The sequence below is a fragment of the Haemaphysalis longicornis genome, unplaced genomic scaffold (assembly GCF_048455015.1).
Source record: "Haemaphysalis longicornis isolate Haplotype H1 unplaced genomic scaffold, Haemaphysalis longicornis Haplotype H1 scaffold_1, whole genome shotgun sequence".
NCBI lineage: Eukaryota > Metazoa > Arthropoda > Arachnida > Ixodida > Ixodidae > Haemaphysalis > Haemaphysalis longicornis.
Window position 1 is genome coordinate 365,071,135 of NW_027526203.1, and position 18,717 is coordinate 365,089,851.

An 18,717-nucleotide genomic window follows, 5' to 3' on the forward strand; every position below is an offset into this window, starting at 1 on the left:
TCCTAGCTATAGTTTTGGCCTTAAAAGAAGTTCTTCCGCGGCACTTTAATGTAGCTATAATTACTGACTCCCTATCGGTTTGTTCCCCGCTGTCATCATCCGAAAATTCCACCTTTATTCGTGCATTCAACTTCTTGTGCCGTCCCATTTGCGGGACATCTGCTTCATGTGGGTTCCCGGTCACAAACGAATGAACAGGCTGACTCCTTGGCAGGATCGGCGTTGGATGGCCCTCCGGTTGACCTATGCCCTGGTCGATTTATTGTACCAGGAGCAAGGTTTCGTACCTATCAACGTCTAGCAAGAGGGCAGAAAGAGGTAGTCACTAATTTTGAAGATTATGTCCATTTAAAACGTAATTGGAATTCCAGTTTTTGTGAATCTCGTCAATGTCAGTTCACATTAACTACCTTCAGATGTAGAGTCCCCCAACTCAACTTTTATATGCCCCGGGCTGGTCTCGCCTCCTCCTCCCGATGTGCTGCTTGTGGTGAACATTATACTTTAGAGCACTTCCTCTTGTATTCCCGCGGTTTTTCTATGACGAGGCAATGTCACCTTGCCACGCCATTACAACGAATTGGTATTCCTATTTCCATGCCCGTACTACTATAGTTTGGGGCCACATCACTGGGACATTGTCACCGAGGGGTGGCTGCAGCCATTCATGATCTCATATCCGAGACCAGGCGCCTGCCCTGTTAGCTTTGATTCTTGCATGTGCCTTTTCCGACACAAAAAGCTCATTTTTCTATTCCAAACTCTACTTTCAATTCTCAACCAATTCTATTTTGTAATAATGCGCTCTTTCTGCATATAAATCGCCAGTTTTATAATTTTCTGTTGTTTTAAGCGGACGCATTAGCCCTCCTCACGCCCGATTACTGGCCAATCCCCCCACGTGGGTATGTGTCTAGTAACCAGGAACAACAACTTCGGTTTGCTGTCGCCCATTGCTTTGCGGCAGCTCCTTGGGACCACACTATGGCGGGATGACCTAAACGTAGAAAGTATCATTGCCAGGCTCTTGGATGTGCGAGAATGCCGCCAAGGGAAGTTCGAGGAGCTGACGGGGGCGGAAATGGTGCCGCAAGTCGCGTGAGATCTTTCTCACCCAGCCGATCTTGCTGGAGCTGGAGGCGCCACTAAAGATCTACGGCGACATTCATGGCCAGTTCACGGACCTTTTGCGGCTGTTTGAGTGCGGCGGCTTTCAGAGGAGTCCAACCACCTCTTCTTGGGAGACTACGGGGACCGGGGCAGCCAGTCCTCTGGAGACCATCTGCCTCCTGCTGGCCTACAAGATCAGGTACCCTGAGAGCTTCTTCCTGCTGCGGGGCAACCACGAGTGCTCCGCCATCAACCGCATCTATGGCTTCTACGACGAGTGCAAGCGTCGGTATAACATCAAGCTGTGGAAGACCTTCACCGACTGCTTCTTCTGCATGCCCATCGCTGCCATCATTCAGGAGAGGATTTTCTGCTGCCACAGGGGGTTTTCACCTGAGCTCCGATCAATGGGTGAGATCAGGCACATCAGGCGACCAGCAGACGTCCCCGACAGAGGCCTAATGTGTGACCTTCTCTGGCCGGATCCGGTCAAAGACATTCAGGGCTGAGGCGACAACGGCCTGGGCGTGTCTTTCACCTTTTGTTCAGATGTAGTATTCATGTTCCTGATCACGCACGACCTCGATTTAGTCTGCAGAGCCCACCAGGTGGTGGAGGACGGTTACGAGTTCTTCGCAGAGCGCCAGCTGGTGACACTCTTCTCAGCGCCCAACTACTGCGGCTAGTTCGACAACGCCGGGGCCATGATGTCTGTTGACGAGACGCTAACGTGCAGCTTCAAGATCCTGCAACCCTCTCACAAAAAGGCAAAGTACGAGTACGGTGGTCTCAGTTGCCGGCGGCCCTCCACGCCACCACGAAGTCACGTCAAGAAGAAGACAACGTCCAGCAACAACACCCGAAGTGAAAATGTGTCACCGGAAAAGAGATTTTTTTTTTCTTTCTGAACGTAAGTTATTTGTTAGGGCACTCGCCCCGTGCAGGGCACTGGTAGTCCGCGATACCCAGGCTGCGGTTTGCCGTCCAGGCCCCCTTCAGCAAGTCTTGGTGGAATTCAAGGTTCGGGACGGCCAGACGAGCCACCCGCTGCTCATGAGAAGAGGAGGGGATGGGGTGGGGCGGTAGGTATGGGGTTTGTTGGTGCTCCCCTACATGGTTTTACAGGGTGCCGGGTGTGGAACACAAATTGCAACGTAGGAGCTGTTGAGCGGGTAGATAGCGTGGAAGAGGTTAATGTACGAGCTGTGGAGTGCATGGGTGATAGCACGGAAGAGGTTGCTGTGGGTATAGCCTTCGTCTGTAACCTACGAGTGGTGGCTTTCTTCCTGCATAGCCGAAGATGAGGTGCAGGGAATTTTCTTCTGGCATATCTGTAATGTGCCGGGCTCTCTTGGTACTGAAGATGCGTTTTGGAGGCGGTGGAGGCTGTCCTCTGCTAATGGCCCGGGGTATGCTCACGGGTGCAGAGGCGTGAGCCGCCGCATAACGAGGTTATTTATGTCCACGCACCCACCAGATGTGCACCTCGGGTAAACATCTTCGATTGCTCAATAGAATATGAGAAAACCCGCTTGTTAAGGAACAGGACCCGGGGCCACGGTTGTGCTCAGAACACTCTTCTTTTTGCTAATGATAGTGATAATATTCTAAGCTCCTCGTTTTTTTTTTTTCCTTTTCCGCAACATGCATCCTCCCGCCCACGACAATGCTTCCTGTGCACACATGCGGAGGATCCGTGATGGAAGCGCCACACAAATGACATAACGGCCAGTTCAGCATACTTATATGCAGCCAGGCTCAGGTATTAAGCAGCTTTATTCTCCAACTGTGCTTCAAGGAATGATGTAACTTCTATAGTCACCCTTCTGCTTACCACGGGTGACGACAGTCCTATACAAAACTCTGTTCTTGGGTAGGAACGAAATACCAGCTATCCAAGGTCGACTGACTGGGCTTCGTGTTGTTTCAGTAGTCGTTTCTGTCGCCAACTGTGAACAGTCAGTAATCGACACAACTTTCCTTAGCAAAAATTGCTGACCTCTTCGTTGTTCGAAAAGTGCTGTATAGTTCAGTGATTGCGCCTCAGGTCTAACAGTCGTATGTTGTCCTCTGGCCCTGTGCCTAGTCTTCTGGGTCTTGCGACGATTTGAGCTGTTGTTAATGGTACCACATTTTCAATAATAAATATTGTAAACTGAATGCGTCTACTCCCCAGTCACATGCTTGAGAATCCCGGCCTGCTGTGTTCATCCGATCTTTTTTAATTTTTATGCGCTATGAACTCCCTCTGTGGGTTCGTCGTGAAAGAGACACGGTTGACATCGTATACAGAGAGTTGAGTGCTTACCTTCGGTGTTTCCACTATCAGCGATTCGTCGGCGTGTACTAACGGTTTGTCAAAGAAAACTGGAGTGGTCAGTCTGACTTCATCCCGTTCGGAAGAAAACAACGTCAGGAGCGGTCTCACGAGTTCTCCAATAAGGCTTGCCTTTACTGGTCTGCTGGGTTGTATTCATTACCTTTAGGTATTTTCTCCTGAAGCAGCAAATTACAGCAGATAATCATTGCCAGGTATGCGTCAGGTTCGTGATCCTTTGTGAAGTCTTCCAAGTCTTAGAGGTTGTGGACATGAGGGTCAAGTTGCACGTGGTTGATCTGTTCTTTGCTGTGCGGATTCATAGTTTTCAAGGTTCCTCTTTGCGCAAGCGGTAGTTTCAAGGCAGGGTCTACCGCGTTGGTGAAGTCCGAAATCGGTGCCGTGTGGGTGCCCCTGAGTCATCGCAATCGGAAGCAACGCAGAGAGAGCCAAAGGAAAGATCGCCCCATTGCTGCGCTGATCAGAACCAACTGCCACTAGCTCGAGGAGTGAGCTATGCTCAGATCCCCTTGCCCCTGCGAGCTGCTTCTGTTATTATCTGCGCCTACGCAGGCGCTGGCCACATCAACTCCAATATTGGTACAGCACGGGTAAGCCTGAATGATTTATCTGTCATGGGTTCCCGACATCACCGCATTCCCTCCAGTGAACATGGATCTCCTCGCCATCCACGACACCCTCGACCATTTTGTGTACGTTTACAACCTTCCAATTTTGCCCTAACTTCGCAACCTGACTCCTATGAAGCTCCCCAAAAACTTAATTTCTCATCCAAGGTCCACGCACCCTACGGTTTCCGACATTATTCGTCAAATCACTGGACTAAAAACATTCGGATGGCAGGTCTGCATTGACTGACCCCCGTCATGAGACAGACGGCCCTGGAAACCAGACAGCTCACGGGGCTGCGCAGGAGACCCTCCTCACAACAGCTTCCGATGGCCCCCGGCGCCACCCTCTTTAGACCACACCTGGCCTGCCCGGATGGTGACTTTGCTCTCGCATCCGCAATCAGACTCCGTAAATGCAAGAAACTGAAATAGCTACACGCCTCGAGTCTCTCACACTTCCAGGCCACCTCAACTCCTTCCCCACCCTAACCCGACCACAAGAAATCTTCCTTAACAAGTTCTTCCCCAACACCTGTACTGCCTCAGAGACGATTAGAAAATGGTATTATCCACAGAACACACCCGATGCCTCTATTGTCACCAACCCATCATAGCCGATCTCAACCACCTCATTTCAATCACAGCGCGCGCGTCCTTTCGCCCCATGCACTCCGGACGGCGCGAGCGGGAGCGGGAGCTCGCCAGAGAACGCCAGTGCCGATGACGCGCTAATCCCGAATGAGAGCGGAAAGCCGAAGCCAAGCGTCAAAATTGAGTTGCATCGACAAAAGTCGCGTCGGCCAAACTGGATCGTGCGGCAAAGCCAGCTTTATAGTAAAAAATCTGTACATCTCAACCCAATGTAGGTATCTTGAAAAAAAAATACTGAAATTAGCCGCTAAGATATCATCACACCGAGTTTCTTCTACGGGCTTGTTTTGTTCACTTCTTTGTCTGAGCCCAGCTCCGCTTGTCATCATTCTTCACAGAGTGTAAAAACACTGAATTTCGCCCCGGTCACCTGAGGAGTGATCGATATCACGAAGACGATTACAGGTTCCACCCAGACCGTAGAAGTTTGAGATAGTTGATGTAAGTTTGAGATAGTCTCCAAGAAGCGCCCAGCGCACATATATACGCTCTAAAGCGCTGGCCAAAAGCAAGCAGGACACCCACGCAAGCTTTGGACAATATATGCATGCCGCCATTACGCAAATTGCTTCAATGGGGCTAATGCAGCATACATGCTGCACAATGTTAACAGTAGCAATAGTAACGGTATTAACAGTAGTGTTGACAGTAGTGACGGCTGTTGGGATAGCTGCCGGTGTGAGCAGAAACGCTTGGGCTGCGCCTGATCTTGATGACCATTGCATTAAAGTTTGATGCAACAAAAACGGTAGGAAGATAGGGGCGAAGGGGTTGGATTAGTTTGGGGGTATACGCTGGAAGTTTAATACATTACAAATGCAAGAATTGATTTATCTCGCTGAGCCCAATGTTTCAAGCATGCTTTTGCATTGTATCTTTCCAGTGCTGCAGCGGGTTCGACTCCCTGTCAGAGTGGCTGTTGAAACAAAGAAAAACACCCGCGACTACGAGATTTGTTTGCGCGTTTTATTCTGCACCCCTCGTATACGCCTCATGGGCCAGGCACTTCGGTACAATATTTCAGGGTAACCTAACCGAGTCATGTGTAGGAAAAGAACACCAAAAGAGCACAGTTCGCGGACCATCAGTACGTTGTTGCGACGCATTATATGAAACATAAGCTTGGACGCACCCCAAAACACTAACCGACAGGAATAATTACCAAGAGTAAAAAGGGAGAGGGGGGGGGGGGGTCTATCACATACAGCCCGTGCTTTTCTATCGTGCGCAAAGCTGTGCGCCTCGTGGCTCTAAGGTCATGCGGCCTTGGAGGCTGTCAAAAGGAAGGGCGGGGAGATGGGGGGGAGGTCCAAATTAAGTTGTTCTTGCGTATACGCACCCTAATCGAAATCTCGCGCCCATCGATAGGCGGCACTACCACGACCAGGAATGGAGCTTCCTATCTACAGGCCCAATGCCACCGATAGGATAAGGCCAGAAGCATTCGTGTACCTTATCCACGTGCAATGGGCCGTTCTGTAATTAAAGCTTTGTTTGTGGCCCATGGTAGACGCTGCTTGCCAGGAAACTAAGCGAACTCTGACTCTATGACCTGCAAAGATAGAAACGAGTGACAGCGGCACCTCACTCGCCGTTGTTCTTGCGCTTCATGTTTTGATTTTGCGCTATATATTTTTACCTATATATTATCACGGTTATTACCTATATATTGCCACGAAACGACGACGAAGAGGGAGCGCAGCACAGCGGTGGTGTGGGCCTTCCCTCTGACGGGGAAGCTGTAGGTGGGCGTAGCCTGCGCGGGCTCTGCCATGGCTGTCTTGTACATACTGTACATCAGGAGTCGGCAATCTGCGGCTCGCGAGCCGGTATTATGCGGCCCCTTGCACGACGTCGGAACCCCTTCCCTCCCTTTGTCCCTTGTTATCTTAAGGCCGACATGGCAGTTTTGACCTCAAATAGGGTTATACAGGAACAAAGACCGCCCCCCCCGCCCCTCCGCTATTTGCCGATTTGTCCGGCCCACGCCGTGTTGGCTTCCTAACTTGGCCCTCCGCCTCAAAAAGTTGCCGACCCTTGCTGGGGAGGTCGTTCACACCTCCCATAATTCGCATCATTCGTTCTGCCGCCACGTGGCGGTATTTGATTGATTGATTGATTGATTGATTGATTGATTGATTGATTGATTGATTTGATGCGCCGACGCAACGCAGGCGATGAGGCGCGCCGTAGTGGAGGGCTCCGGATTAATTTTGACCACCTGGGAATCCGAAATCTCGTACACAAGGGCGTTTTTGCTTTTCGCCTCCATCAGAAAAGCGGCCGCCGCGGCCGGGAATCGAACCCGCGACCTCGTGCTCAGCAGCGCAACGCCTTAGCCACTGAGCCACCGCGGCGGGTACGTGGCGGTATTCACGTATGTATGTATGTAAGTATGTATGTATGTATGTATGTATGTATGTATGTATGTATGTATGTATGTATGTATGTATGTATGTATGTATGTATGTACGGAAGGATATATGGATACATTAGTATATGGATGGATATGTGGCTATATGGATATATGGATGGACAGACACAGACAGACAGACAGACGACACATTCAAGTTGCTCGTGCTCGTTTTTATCTTCGCAAGGTAATTCGTTCGTAAGCTATGTTTCATCATCATCATCAGCAGCAGCAGCCTGGTGGTGTCCACTGCAGGACGAAAGCCTCTCCTAAATCTCTCTCTCTCTCTCTCTCTCTCTCTCTCTCTCTCTCTCTCTCTCTCTCTCTCTCTCTCTCTCTCTCTCTCTCTCTCTCTCTCTCTCTCTCTCTCTCTCTCTCCCCCAAAGATCTCCAGCCACGCCTGTCGAGCGCTAGCTCAATCCATGCTTTCCCCCCAAATTTCCGTAGCTCATCTTTCCATCGAGTCCTCGGCCGACCCATATTGCGTTTGTGGTCTATTGGCAGCCAGTCTGTTAAACGGATGGTCCACCTGCTGTCCTTCATACGCATACGTGACCCGCCCATGCCCATTTCCTTCGCTTAATTTGAACTAGAATGCCCTCCACCTTAGCCTGTTCCCTAATCCATGCGTCTGTTTTCCTATCCCTCAGCGTGACCCCTAGCATTCTCCGTTCCATGGCCCGTTGGAACGAATTAAGTTTCATTTCGAGTCGTTTGGTGAGGCCCCAAGTTTCTGCCCCGTAAGTCAATATTGGAAGAACGATGATTTGATTGTGGGGGTTTAACGCGCCGACGCAACGCAGGCGATGAGGCGCGCCGTAGTGGAGGGCTCCGGATTAATTTTGACCATCTGGGGATCTTTATCGTGCGCCGAAATCTCGTACACACGGGCGTTTTTGCTTTTCGCCTCCATCAGAAAAGCGGCCGCCGCGGCCGGGAATCGAACCCGCGACCTCGTGCTCAGCAGCGCAACGCCTTAGCCTGAGCCACCGCGGCGGGTATATTGAAAGAACGCATTGATTACATACTGCTTTTTGAGTGACAGAGGAAGCTTACTAAGTTAAAAATATATAGCGCAGAAGACGAGAGACACAGACAAGTAGACACACACGGCGCTTGTCTGTGTTTCTCGTCTTCTGCGCTATATATTTGTATGTTATGAACCAACAAGCCCAAATTTCCACGCTACTGAAGCTTACTAAGGTTGACGTCTGAGCTGGTTGGTTCAACATGCTACAGCTACAGCTTATCTTAATCTTAAGCTTGTTTATCTGCTTTTAAGCTGTTGTGTCACTATATCTTGCATGAATATAAATTTTTCCCGTGTCAATAAACTATCAGTTGGAAGTCAGCGCTCCGTACGTTCCTTACTTGTCCTTGTACGTGTTTTTATTGCGCTGTAGCTTAAGCTTACAGGTCAGGATATCTGAATTCTTACCAAAAGCAGCCCATGCATGCTTATTCGGCGGGTAATTTCCTTTTCATCGTTTGGATCAGCAGTTATGATTTGCCCAAGATAGACGTAATCCCTTACTGTTTCCAAGACTTCGCTACCTACCTTAAAGTCATGAGTGTTGGCGGGCTGATTGGACATTACCTTGGATTTTTTCGTGTTTATTTTTTAGCCCGCAGCCATACTTTCCGGGCACAGTTGGCAACGCATGCGCTGCAAATCTCTGCTGCTTTGACTGAAGAGGACAATGTCGTCTGCAAACCTTAGGTGGCTAAGATATCCCCCATTGATTCGCACCCCTGTTTTCCTCCAATTAAGCTTTCTTAAACAAACCCTCCAGACAGGCTATAAATAATTGTGGCGACATCGCGTCACCTCGCCGGACAACCTTTTGTACAGGAAACTTAAAAGTTCGGTGATAGAGCCGAATAGTTACCGTGCATCCGTCGTATATACCTTTGAAGAGCGCAATGTATGGCTCGTCGACGCCGTGATCACGTAACGCCTTTATTACTACTGAAGTCGGCACTGAGTCAAATGCTTTTTCATAATCTATGAATGCCATATACAGTGGTGCATTATACTCGGAACACTTTCCGATTACCTGGTTGATAGCGTGAATATGGTCTAAAATTGAGAAACCTTGCCTGAAGCCGGCCTGTACTCGTGGCTGTTAAAGGTCCAAAGTGCAATAATGCAATTGAGAATTGCCTTTGTAAATAATTTGTAGTTAACTGAGAGCAGGCTGATGTGCACGTAATTTTTCAGCTATTTGGCGTCACGCACCTTTCTTATGTATGAGAACTAAATTCGCATTTTCCCACGCCTTTGGCACCATTAAAGACCTCAAGCACTGCGAGAACAGGGCTGCAAGCCTTGTTCGCACAACGTGCCCTCCGAGGCACAATATATCAGGCGTAATACCATCATCTCCCGTAGCTTCCTTTATTGCTTTGAGCGCCGTTGCGACCTCATCTGTCCTAACCGCAGGAACACGACCGGCACCAGTTATTAAAAAACTTGCCTCTGAGTCAGGGGCAAAAGCGAACAGTTTTGTGTAGAATTCCTCAGCTATTTTTAGTGTGTCATCAATAATTACCATTGGTGTCCCGGAGTGCATGCATTCTTGAGCTTCCTTCTAGTGGCTTTCAAAGTTTCTCCGTGTTTCAATGTTGCTTCGATTTTCGCCACATTGAATGCACGGGTGTCGGCAGCCTACCTTTTGTTGATCAATTTGGACAACTTTGCCATTTCTGTTCGGTTCCGCGCACTGCTGACTAACATTTTCCAGCCCTTGTTAATAAGGTACTTAGTTCTCTGGGACAACTTGGGTTCGAATTTGGGCCACCTCGCTCCCATGGCTAGTGCTGACTGAACAACCGCATGCGGGAAATGATAATTGAGAGGGTCCAGATCATTACTTTCATTAGACAACTCGGAGAATTTGCTTTCAAGTAAAAATCTGAATTCTTCCACTTACCGTCCCCCGGAGGGCAGGTTAGGCGTCTTCCACTTCAGCATATTTAATCTCCCCCTGGTTAAATCCAGGCGGATACGACATCTGACCATTCTGTGATCACTTGTTTTATATCCTATCAATCACCTGCACATCGTGAATCATGCGGGGAGTGCCAGTTAAAGTGAAGGCAATTTCGTTTTTATTTTCATCATTCAGGCCTTTCCCAGTTTGTTTTCGGTTCTTTCTTTTTCGGAAGAATGTATTCATAATTCGAAGATTATTCCTTTCGGCAAAGCAACCAGCATTTCCCCGCGGCTGTTTCTAGAGTCTAGGTTTGTTGTGTTTCTAGATCTGTTGTGTCCCTATTTGTGCATTGAAGTCGCCCATAATGATGGAGTACGGAGTTTTTTTTTTTTCATTGCCAATTCAATGTTTTCGTAAAATACGCCCACAACTTCATCATCGTAAGTGTATGTAGGCACATAGACCGACACCTCATACTTGTGCTTTTTATTGAGCCTAATAACGAGAGATACTGCACGCTCATTAATTCTGTAAAATTTTACCACATTCCCGGAGCCCTATGAACCAAAAACCCTACGCCTACGCGATGTGTTTCGGAATACCCGCCATAACAGAAAATATCGCCGGAAGGTAGCACCACAAATCCCTCCCCAACCCTTTTTACCTGACTCAACCCTATTATATCTCATCGAATATAGGATAACTCATTACAAAAGAACAGATAAACTAGCTTCGCTCGAAATAGTTCGAGCATTAAATGTACAAATAAACAATTTCCATTGGCGGCCTACCCGGACCCAGAGATTCTTAGCACCTCCTGCTGTATTGCTTGCCTTCCCGCCGCCTCGGGTAGGGGCAATGCAGCTGCTGCTGGACCAGGGTTGCCAAATCCTTGTCTCGTGAGAAAATTGTGTTTGTGTCCCGGGGAGCCTCAACTAGTATGGTCGAACATATCTAGTGCAGCCTCCCGCGGAATCCGCGGCGATGTTATGACCGGACCAGTCATGCAGCATTTCGGATCTATAGTAACGCAATAGAAGGCGGTTGCTGAGCATCGGTATGCTCAGAATTTGTGACACGCTCCATTGATGCACATGAACTGTGACATCTACAAAGCGCCGATTTTGTTCGACTTAACGGATGCCGTACAGACTGGGGGTACAGTCCTTTCCCCCAAACACTCTTCCAGGCAAGTCACTCTTGATGCTTGGTGGAAAGTTTCGTAGTTTCAGGGCGAACTCCTGTAACCGTCGGGTGGATATTTACTCTTATCACCTTTCTTTTTTTTTCTTCAAATGCACACGGGAAGATATGGAGCTAATTTTGCGCGGTTTTATTGTTTTTGTGTGAAGTATGATGCCTGCATCATGTGTACTTTGAGTTAACGAGATGTTACCATATATTGAGCGCTTGGCGCACGTTCAGGAATTCGGGCTGGACGACCAAAAAACGGGTCCATCGTCGCTTGCAGTCCGCATCAGCTGCTACGGAGCGTGAATCATAACTGTGAATCGCAGCCGCCCTGCAATATATCACGGCTAGGCTCATCTAGCAGTTGCTTTCCTGCATGTGTGGAAGCTCTTACAACCTGTTACGTTTCATTGCAGCATTGTAGTGGTCTCTACCTGTGGAACCTAAGAAAGGGTGTGGGAAACATATGACAGCCGCCTGGGTTGTCCTGCCACTTCTGTGCCACTTTTCCACGGCGTCTTCGACTAAGAGTGACGCGTAATCTGAATAGCTATTGCATTTTCTTTAGCGCGGGTTGTTTCGAGAGTCAGTACATAAACTGTGCGTGGAAGGAAAACCTTGGAAGCTGCCTCCACGCGTGCCACGTACCGGAAGGGACTAAATTGAGGGGAATCATACGGTATAAAAGGATGCGCTTGCAGCAGCCGTGTCTCACCGACTGGCGAAAATCGGCGGCCACGTTAGTGACGTCACCTGGTAATTTGACCGGAGCGTGCCATTTGGGGCGTCCGTCCGCTATGCGAGGCGTTTCCTTTTCGCGCTGCTTGTCCGCGAAGAAAAAGTGACGGCGTACGCGCGCCGCGTCTCGTGCAGGTGAAGGCGATTCCGTTTCCACCGTCGGCCGAGAGGAGGACCACAGGCAAGTGGCCCCCGGCTCCCCGCGTGCGGCCGGAACGGCGGGGAGTCATGCTGGGGGCGGGCTCTCTGTACGCAGGCTTCCAGGAATACCATCCGGGCGTGCTGCATCCTCGCTCGGGAGGCAGCAGCCCCACCACGCCGCAGCCCAGTCAAGGCGGATGGAGTAAGTGGAGTAGCGACTGTGGCGACAGAAACTAGGCCACGCGGATGCTGGCGCCAAATATGATTTCACAGAGTACGAGGGACCCGTTGTCGCTCAGCGCTCCCGGAACGCGAGCGAGCCGAAAGCTCACAGCCGCTATTGTAGAAACATTGTGCGAGGTTTTGCTCTGCGTTGGAGGCGGCTTGGGCAAGGGCCACCGTATTAGCGGCCTGTGATGACGTGCCGGGATTGCCCGGCTGCACGCGTGCTAGACAGTCGACACAGCAGTCATGGACCTCGTCCCTCGAGGGAATTTACCGGCGAGTGCAGATACATTTTCCGGTGCAAAAGAGGGAAATTTGAATGGCGCAACGCTACAGTAACGAGGTCAGCCATTGCCGACAAAAGCAGTTCATGACGCATAGCCACAATGACAGTAGACGATAGCCACAATGGCAGTAGACGAACGACAAAGGCGCTTTGCAACAGCGACGGCCACCTATACTGAGACACGGCATCAGGGAGCTAACGGGTACTGTGTGTCCGAACGGTCGGCTGTTCATGATCGACTCCGCCGCCTATATTCGCATCACGCAAACAGGAACTGTGCGCGCGTTTAAACCGGGTTAGCAGTGTCATCTCGGTAGGAAGAGACGTGAACGGCTTGCATAACCAGCATGTATGCAGGAGTTCTTATTACATCATGATCTGGCAACCATTTCAGAGCTTTAGTTATTTATTTATTCTAATGATGGAGGCGCTGGCTCGCTGTCAACTCCTCCTCTCCGTTTGCAACCCCCCTTCAATGCCGCTTCGAATTTTCACTCAGACTTCCGGTGACCCTGCCGATCTTCCATCCTCATAATGTGCTTCTGCTTTGTAATTTACAAAGTTTGAACTTTATAGCATTCGTTGGGTGCATTCACCTGTACATTTTGTGTGAGACGAGTTGTCGCTGGCAATTACGGGCAGCAGAACTCGGAGCTAACCCTCCACTCCGTTTTTCTTTTTTGCATACCACATACGCATCTACAGTGAATTGTAACGGGAAAGGAGACAAAAAAGGGCGACATTTATTGGCTGGAATGTAAGTGAAACGAAGAGTTATCTGTTTTAAAGCTCATATGAAGTAGGGCCCAAACGGCGTTCTGTTCGCGAGGAACGTTGGAGCGCTTCGATGATACGGTTCCACCCCCATTTGTCACCGAATCCGAAAAGTTCGCTTGATTTCAGCCGTTGCAGATGGTTTGAATGTATGAAAGGGGATAGGAGGTGGACGGGGGATGTGAAGTGAGGTTGGACCGCTAATGGGTAGCTGCACCTCTCCTGTTTTATTCTGCAATAGTTCAGGTCAGGGGTCGGCAGCCTTCTGAGGTGTTGCATGAAGCCGACACGGCGGAGGGCCGGACTGAAAATCAGGTTAGGGGGGTGGGGGTGGGGGGGGGGGTGGGGGGGGGAGTTTACAATAATATCTGACAATAATTGACAATCGTCTCGCTTAGTGTGAAGATGGGGGACAATGCCAACTGGAAGCGATCAATTATGTGTTCTTGTCTCCCGTCTAACCCCATTTGAGAACAAAATTGACGTGCCGGCCTTCAGAAAGGAAGTGACAGGGGGAGGGGTGGGGGTTATGAGACGTGCTGAGGTCCGCATAATACTGTCCGCGGGCAGTATGATGCCGACCCCTGGATGATGTCACCGAGACAGCACGGGAGTGCCGTACTTTTTCTGTAATCCGTGGAAACTGACGGTACTGTCCTGAGGTGGTCTCGTCAGCGTTCCGGCCGGCATTTCACCGCTAGAGCTTATTTTTATTTTTATTACCAACCATCTCGTATTTAACACAGCACTCGACGACGTTCTGCTTATGAGACCCCGCACTTCCACAAGGCGTTTCGTCGCTCCTTATGCGCATGGCTTCATTTTAGGGGCTTGAATCGGAGTTTAGGCAGTGCTCGAGTTGCTTTTCTCTCTTGCATTTGACATTGATAGCATTGCAATTGTTTGTTATTATTATTATTATTATTATTATTATTATTATTATTATTATTATTATTATTATTATTATTATTATTATTATTATTATTATTATTATTATTATTATTATTACACATCCTTTTGAGGGCAACGTGAACCGGTAATAAACCAGACCAGTTCTCGGTTTGACGACAGCAACTACAGTGCTCCTGCCGTCGGTTATTCCGTTATATTTCACTCTTGAGGCATATCTCTGCCCTCGCTGTACACAGCGCTGATGGGTGAACCTTAACCGAACTCCCAAACGCACTGACAAGCTAGTGAGAGTTGCTTGGCAAAACAAGCCGACGCATGTGAACAGCAAACGTTCACGACGAAGTGTTCCTTCGAAGGCAGGTTATTCCGGACAGTGCAAATGGGGTTGTATCAGTTTTGAACCTCGTACTTCCGCGATTCCAATCCTCTGGTGACTATACATGTCCCTTCACACTGATTAACGGCAAAACGTGTAAGCGCGTGCTGGCCTGCTCCGAACCAAAGGGGCTCGAAATTGTACAGGGTTGCTTGGGCAGAAAATAACAGGGTGTGGCATTGATAAATGAGTGTCTCTAAAAAACTTTCCTGGGCGAACCGCCTCCCCGTTTGCGCTCAAACTTTACACGAAGGTAGTTTATTTTGTTTGACACCAAGAACAAGAACGGCACATTACTGCCTATTCAAAAAACAAAAAAAAAACATTTCTCCTATGGAAAAATGGCGGCCATCTTGAACGCGTATGACTAACTTTGGAGAAGTCCAAAACACCGTTGGATCAATTGAAACCAGCTGTACTTCCAAATGGTCCAATGGTGTTTTGGGCTGGTCCAGCTGAACTTCCCAAGGTTTTTTAAGCTGGGGGTTCACGGTATGAAAAAGCCAAATGAGGTGGAAGAAGGCCAGAAAACCTTTTTCGTCACTAGTTTATGATAATCACAAGAAGTTACATACAAGTTCATACGAATCACGCTAAAATATCCACACGGTTCGCCGTTATACGAATACCAGTAAACGCTTATTTTTAAACGCTTTCGGCTCATCTGTCGTCTGCTGCGCCGGTTACCTAGCTCTCCGAAATTAGAGTCGCGACTCGTCGTTCATAATTTGTTCTTGTTCTACTTTTATCGTGTACGTCCATGTCTGTGCTTGCGACGTGCCATTGCGATATCGTTCACTGCAGACGAAAAGGCAGCCCGTTGTCTGCAGTGAAGTATCTCATAATGGCACGTCACGCGTATACAGACACGCACGCGCACACAATAATAAAAGTAAGACGAGAAAAAACTTGACCCTGATTTCGGCCAGCTGGGTAAGCGGAGAAATGTTTTCTTGTCTGTCTGGACCTCTGCGCAGCAGGCTTAACCAATGAAGAGGCGCGCGCACGTAGTACTGTAAAAGAAATTTTGTAATTTCACGGGCGTATTCTGCAAAAACAAAAGAAGGACGCTTTATCGGTCCCTTCAGCATAGAGCACACTAAACTTTTTTACACCCTTTTGGGCCGAAAAGGGTGTAAAAATCTTGTCCCATGGCTAACACCCTTAAAAGGTGTTTTGGCAAAAAAAGGGTGTATGGATGAAAAAAGGGTGATGAGCTCAACACCTTTAAAAAAGGGTGTTGAGGATGCTCAACACCCTAAAAAAAGGGTGTGGAGTCTCACACTCTTTTTCTGAGGTGATGGCATGCGCAGAGGCAATGTCAAACGGCGGAGCGCGCAGCATTCAACACAAACAGCCAATACGTACAAGTTACAGTTGGAACACGGGATGCAAGCGGTACAGGGAGTGCATACTTACTTAGCAATACATGTGTTGTTCTTGCTTTTATACCCAGCAGAGGAAAGCCCCCAGATGGAGTCGGTGGGCTTGTCGCAAAAAACTGATATTATAGCGCTAATTTTGGAAGTATGGATTTTACTACGAGAATATACAAATCAACACGTGGATTTGCAAAAACTTTTTAATTACGCGGTAGTTTTTCTGATCCGTAACTTAAAGAATTTTATTAAATATCATACAAATCTTCCCTGCCACCTCAACACCCTTCAAAAAGGGTGTTCATTAATTCAACACCATTTTTCCCAGAAGGGTGTAAAGCTACAAATTAGGGTGTTCGAAACTAAGAAACAGGGCGTAAAGAAAAAAGGGTGTGAGAAAAGACCGCCAACGAAGAAAAAATGTGTAGAGACCTCCAATTTTGGAGGCATTTTGTACATGTTTACACGGGTGGACTGAACATTCTCTACAAGCGGGCGGGGGGGGGGGGTTGTGCCTCACGATGTTTACAGCAATATGAATTGGCATAATTTATTACCAGTGAAGCTCCTTAAGCTTCAGGAGGTAGTTTCGGCAACATTAGCAAAAACATACAAAGAAAAAACTGGGGCGCCTGTAAAGGGTGCACCACCACAGATAGGGTATTATGACAGTGAAGTCGGCTTTCGAGCTTGTTAGACTGTGAGCACAAGGGGCGTATGCGTATCCGCACCTCTTACTATACCATTTCAAAGGTACTAGTCTTTTTTGGATTCTAAAAGGTAAAAAAATTCGGGCAGTTTGCAATAGTGGTGCAAGGCTGGAGAAACAGCAACGCTGGGGGCCGACCTACCTTGTTTCCCTCTTGGATCTCCTGGAAATGGGGAGGGGGGGCGGGGAGGCGGGCACACTGGAACAGCCTTGTAAAATCTGGTTAAATTTGGCCTCATCCCTGAGCGGTCATCCTGGCTTAGCAAGAACATTGTAAACCTTAGCAAACATAACAAAACCTAGCAACACCGGAAGAAACTAGGTCGACCCCCAGCTCCGCTGTTCTTTTTTTGCAACTGAACACCTATTTCACACCGTTTCAACAACCTACAGAAAGCCAAGCGTGTTGCAGTTCGTAAACATCCTTTTCGCCACAAGACTACAGTCTTCTTAATTTTGAAGGTTCAAATTGGTATTTCACGTGCCAAAGCTAAACTTGGGGCATGAGGTGCACCCAATAAGGAAACGAGTGATCATTGCATAAGAGCAATTATTTTTTTTTTGTTGCGTTTGGAAATTTTTTGCGAGTAGAGGAGTATATGAGGGGATGTCTTCTTTACAGTGCTATTATGCATCCGAACATGGCCTTATTCAATGAACAGCTGAACACCTTTTCCACACCCTTTCAACACCATAAGAAAAACCAAGGGTGTTGAAGTTGATCAACACCCTTATTTTCAAACAAAAAGGGCGTAGAGCTAGAAACAGGGTGTTGAGACTCAAGAAAAAGGGTGTAAAGGCCTCCCAACACCCTTTTTCCACCTATTCTACGCCCTTTTTGGCTAAAAGGGTGTAAAAAAGTTTAGTGTGAGGTCTTATTCCTGTTTTTTGATCGATTGATTATGAGGTTTAATGCGCCGACGCTACACAGGCGATGCGCGCGCCGTAGAGGAAGGCTCCGGATTAATTTTGACCGCCTGGGGATCTTTAACGTGCGCCAAAATCTCGAACACACGGGCGTTTTCGCTTTTTGACTCCGTCAGAAAAGCGGCCACTGCGGCCGGGAATCGAACCCGCGGGCGGCGGGCTATTCAGCTGTTTTTTTTAGAGTAACTATGTATATAGCACTACTTGTTTCTCTTTAATGCCCGTTTTATTCCTGTCTCTAGCACTGGTTGGTTTATTATGATTGTTTAAAATCAGGCAGTCAATATTGGCGCTTCCCTTGTGCGCTCTATAGCTTCTTGGTGGATAACTGCAGTTGTCTGGCATTTTGGTTAATACAGCTAAACTTTTTTTTTTTTACTGGCAAGTCTCTTTTCGTTTGTGCATTTTAGGCCGCATGATCTGCTTGTAATGTACATGGTCTGTTAGCCTATGTTCAGACTACGGGCGCAAAAGCGATGGCGTGATCTGTGGACGTAAAAAAACGGCATGTCGCACAGTTCGGTTGGCTGAGACGTGAAATGACGTAACTCTTTAAAGTTATTACGACAGTTGCGGCAACATTCTGAATCCAGCCTTACCTACTGGGACCTTAGGCGGTGCCGTGGTGACAACTTAATTCTGGCTGGCGCTATATTGATTCGCGGTCTCCGCCACAGGCTTCAGCCATCGTAATACATAGCTCGCGTGGAACACAATTTTGTTTTAAGATTAGACATCGTGCTGAAAAAAAAAACGAAAAGAATCAGTCGCGAAAGGTAATTATAAAGAAAAACTTCAGTGCCCCTCCACTCTGCGAAGAAGGGTGAGCAGCGAAGCTGTGGTGCCGATCCCCATCGTGAGCGACATGCTTTGACCGGGGCATAGTCCAAGGAGAGCACGAAACAAAACATTTTTGTGTGTAGTTTACGATTAAGCATACTTCCTAGCTAATTACATCAATTAAATTTGGACGGCCTAGAGTTTTATTCCAGCGGAAAAA

The 18,717-nt window shown here is 48.2% G+C and overlaps 1 long non-coding RNA gene and 1 pseudogene across 2 annotated transcripts in view; both read left to right on the top strand.

Moving 5' to 3' along the window:
- Positions 1-18,717, top strand: part of LOC144171237 (uncharacterized) — a 62,734-nt gene that overhangs the window by 14,850 nt on the left and 29,167 nt on the right. For both annotated transcript variants that reach the window (XR_013322913.1, XR_013322922.1), the window contains one exon: positions 12,124-12,331. This is a non-coding gene — a long non-coding RNA (uncharacterized LOC144171237). The remainder of the gene's footprint in view (positions 1-12,123; positions 12,332-18,717) is intronic.
- Positions 908-2,545, top strand: LOC144176673 (serine/threonine-protein phosphatase PP1-beta catalytic subunit pseudogene; annotated as a pseudogene).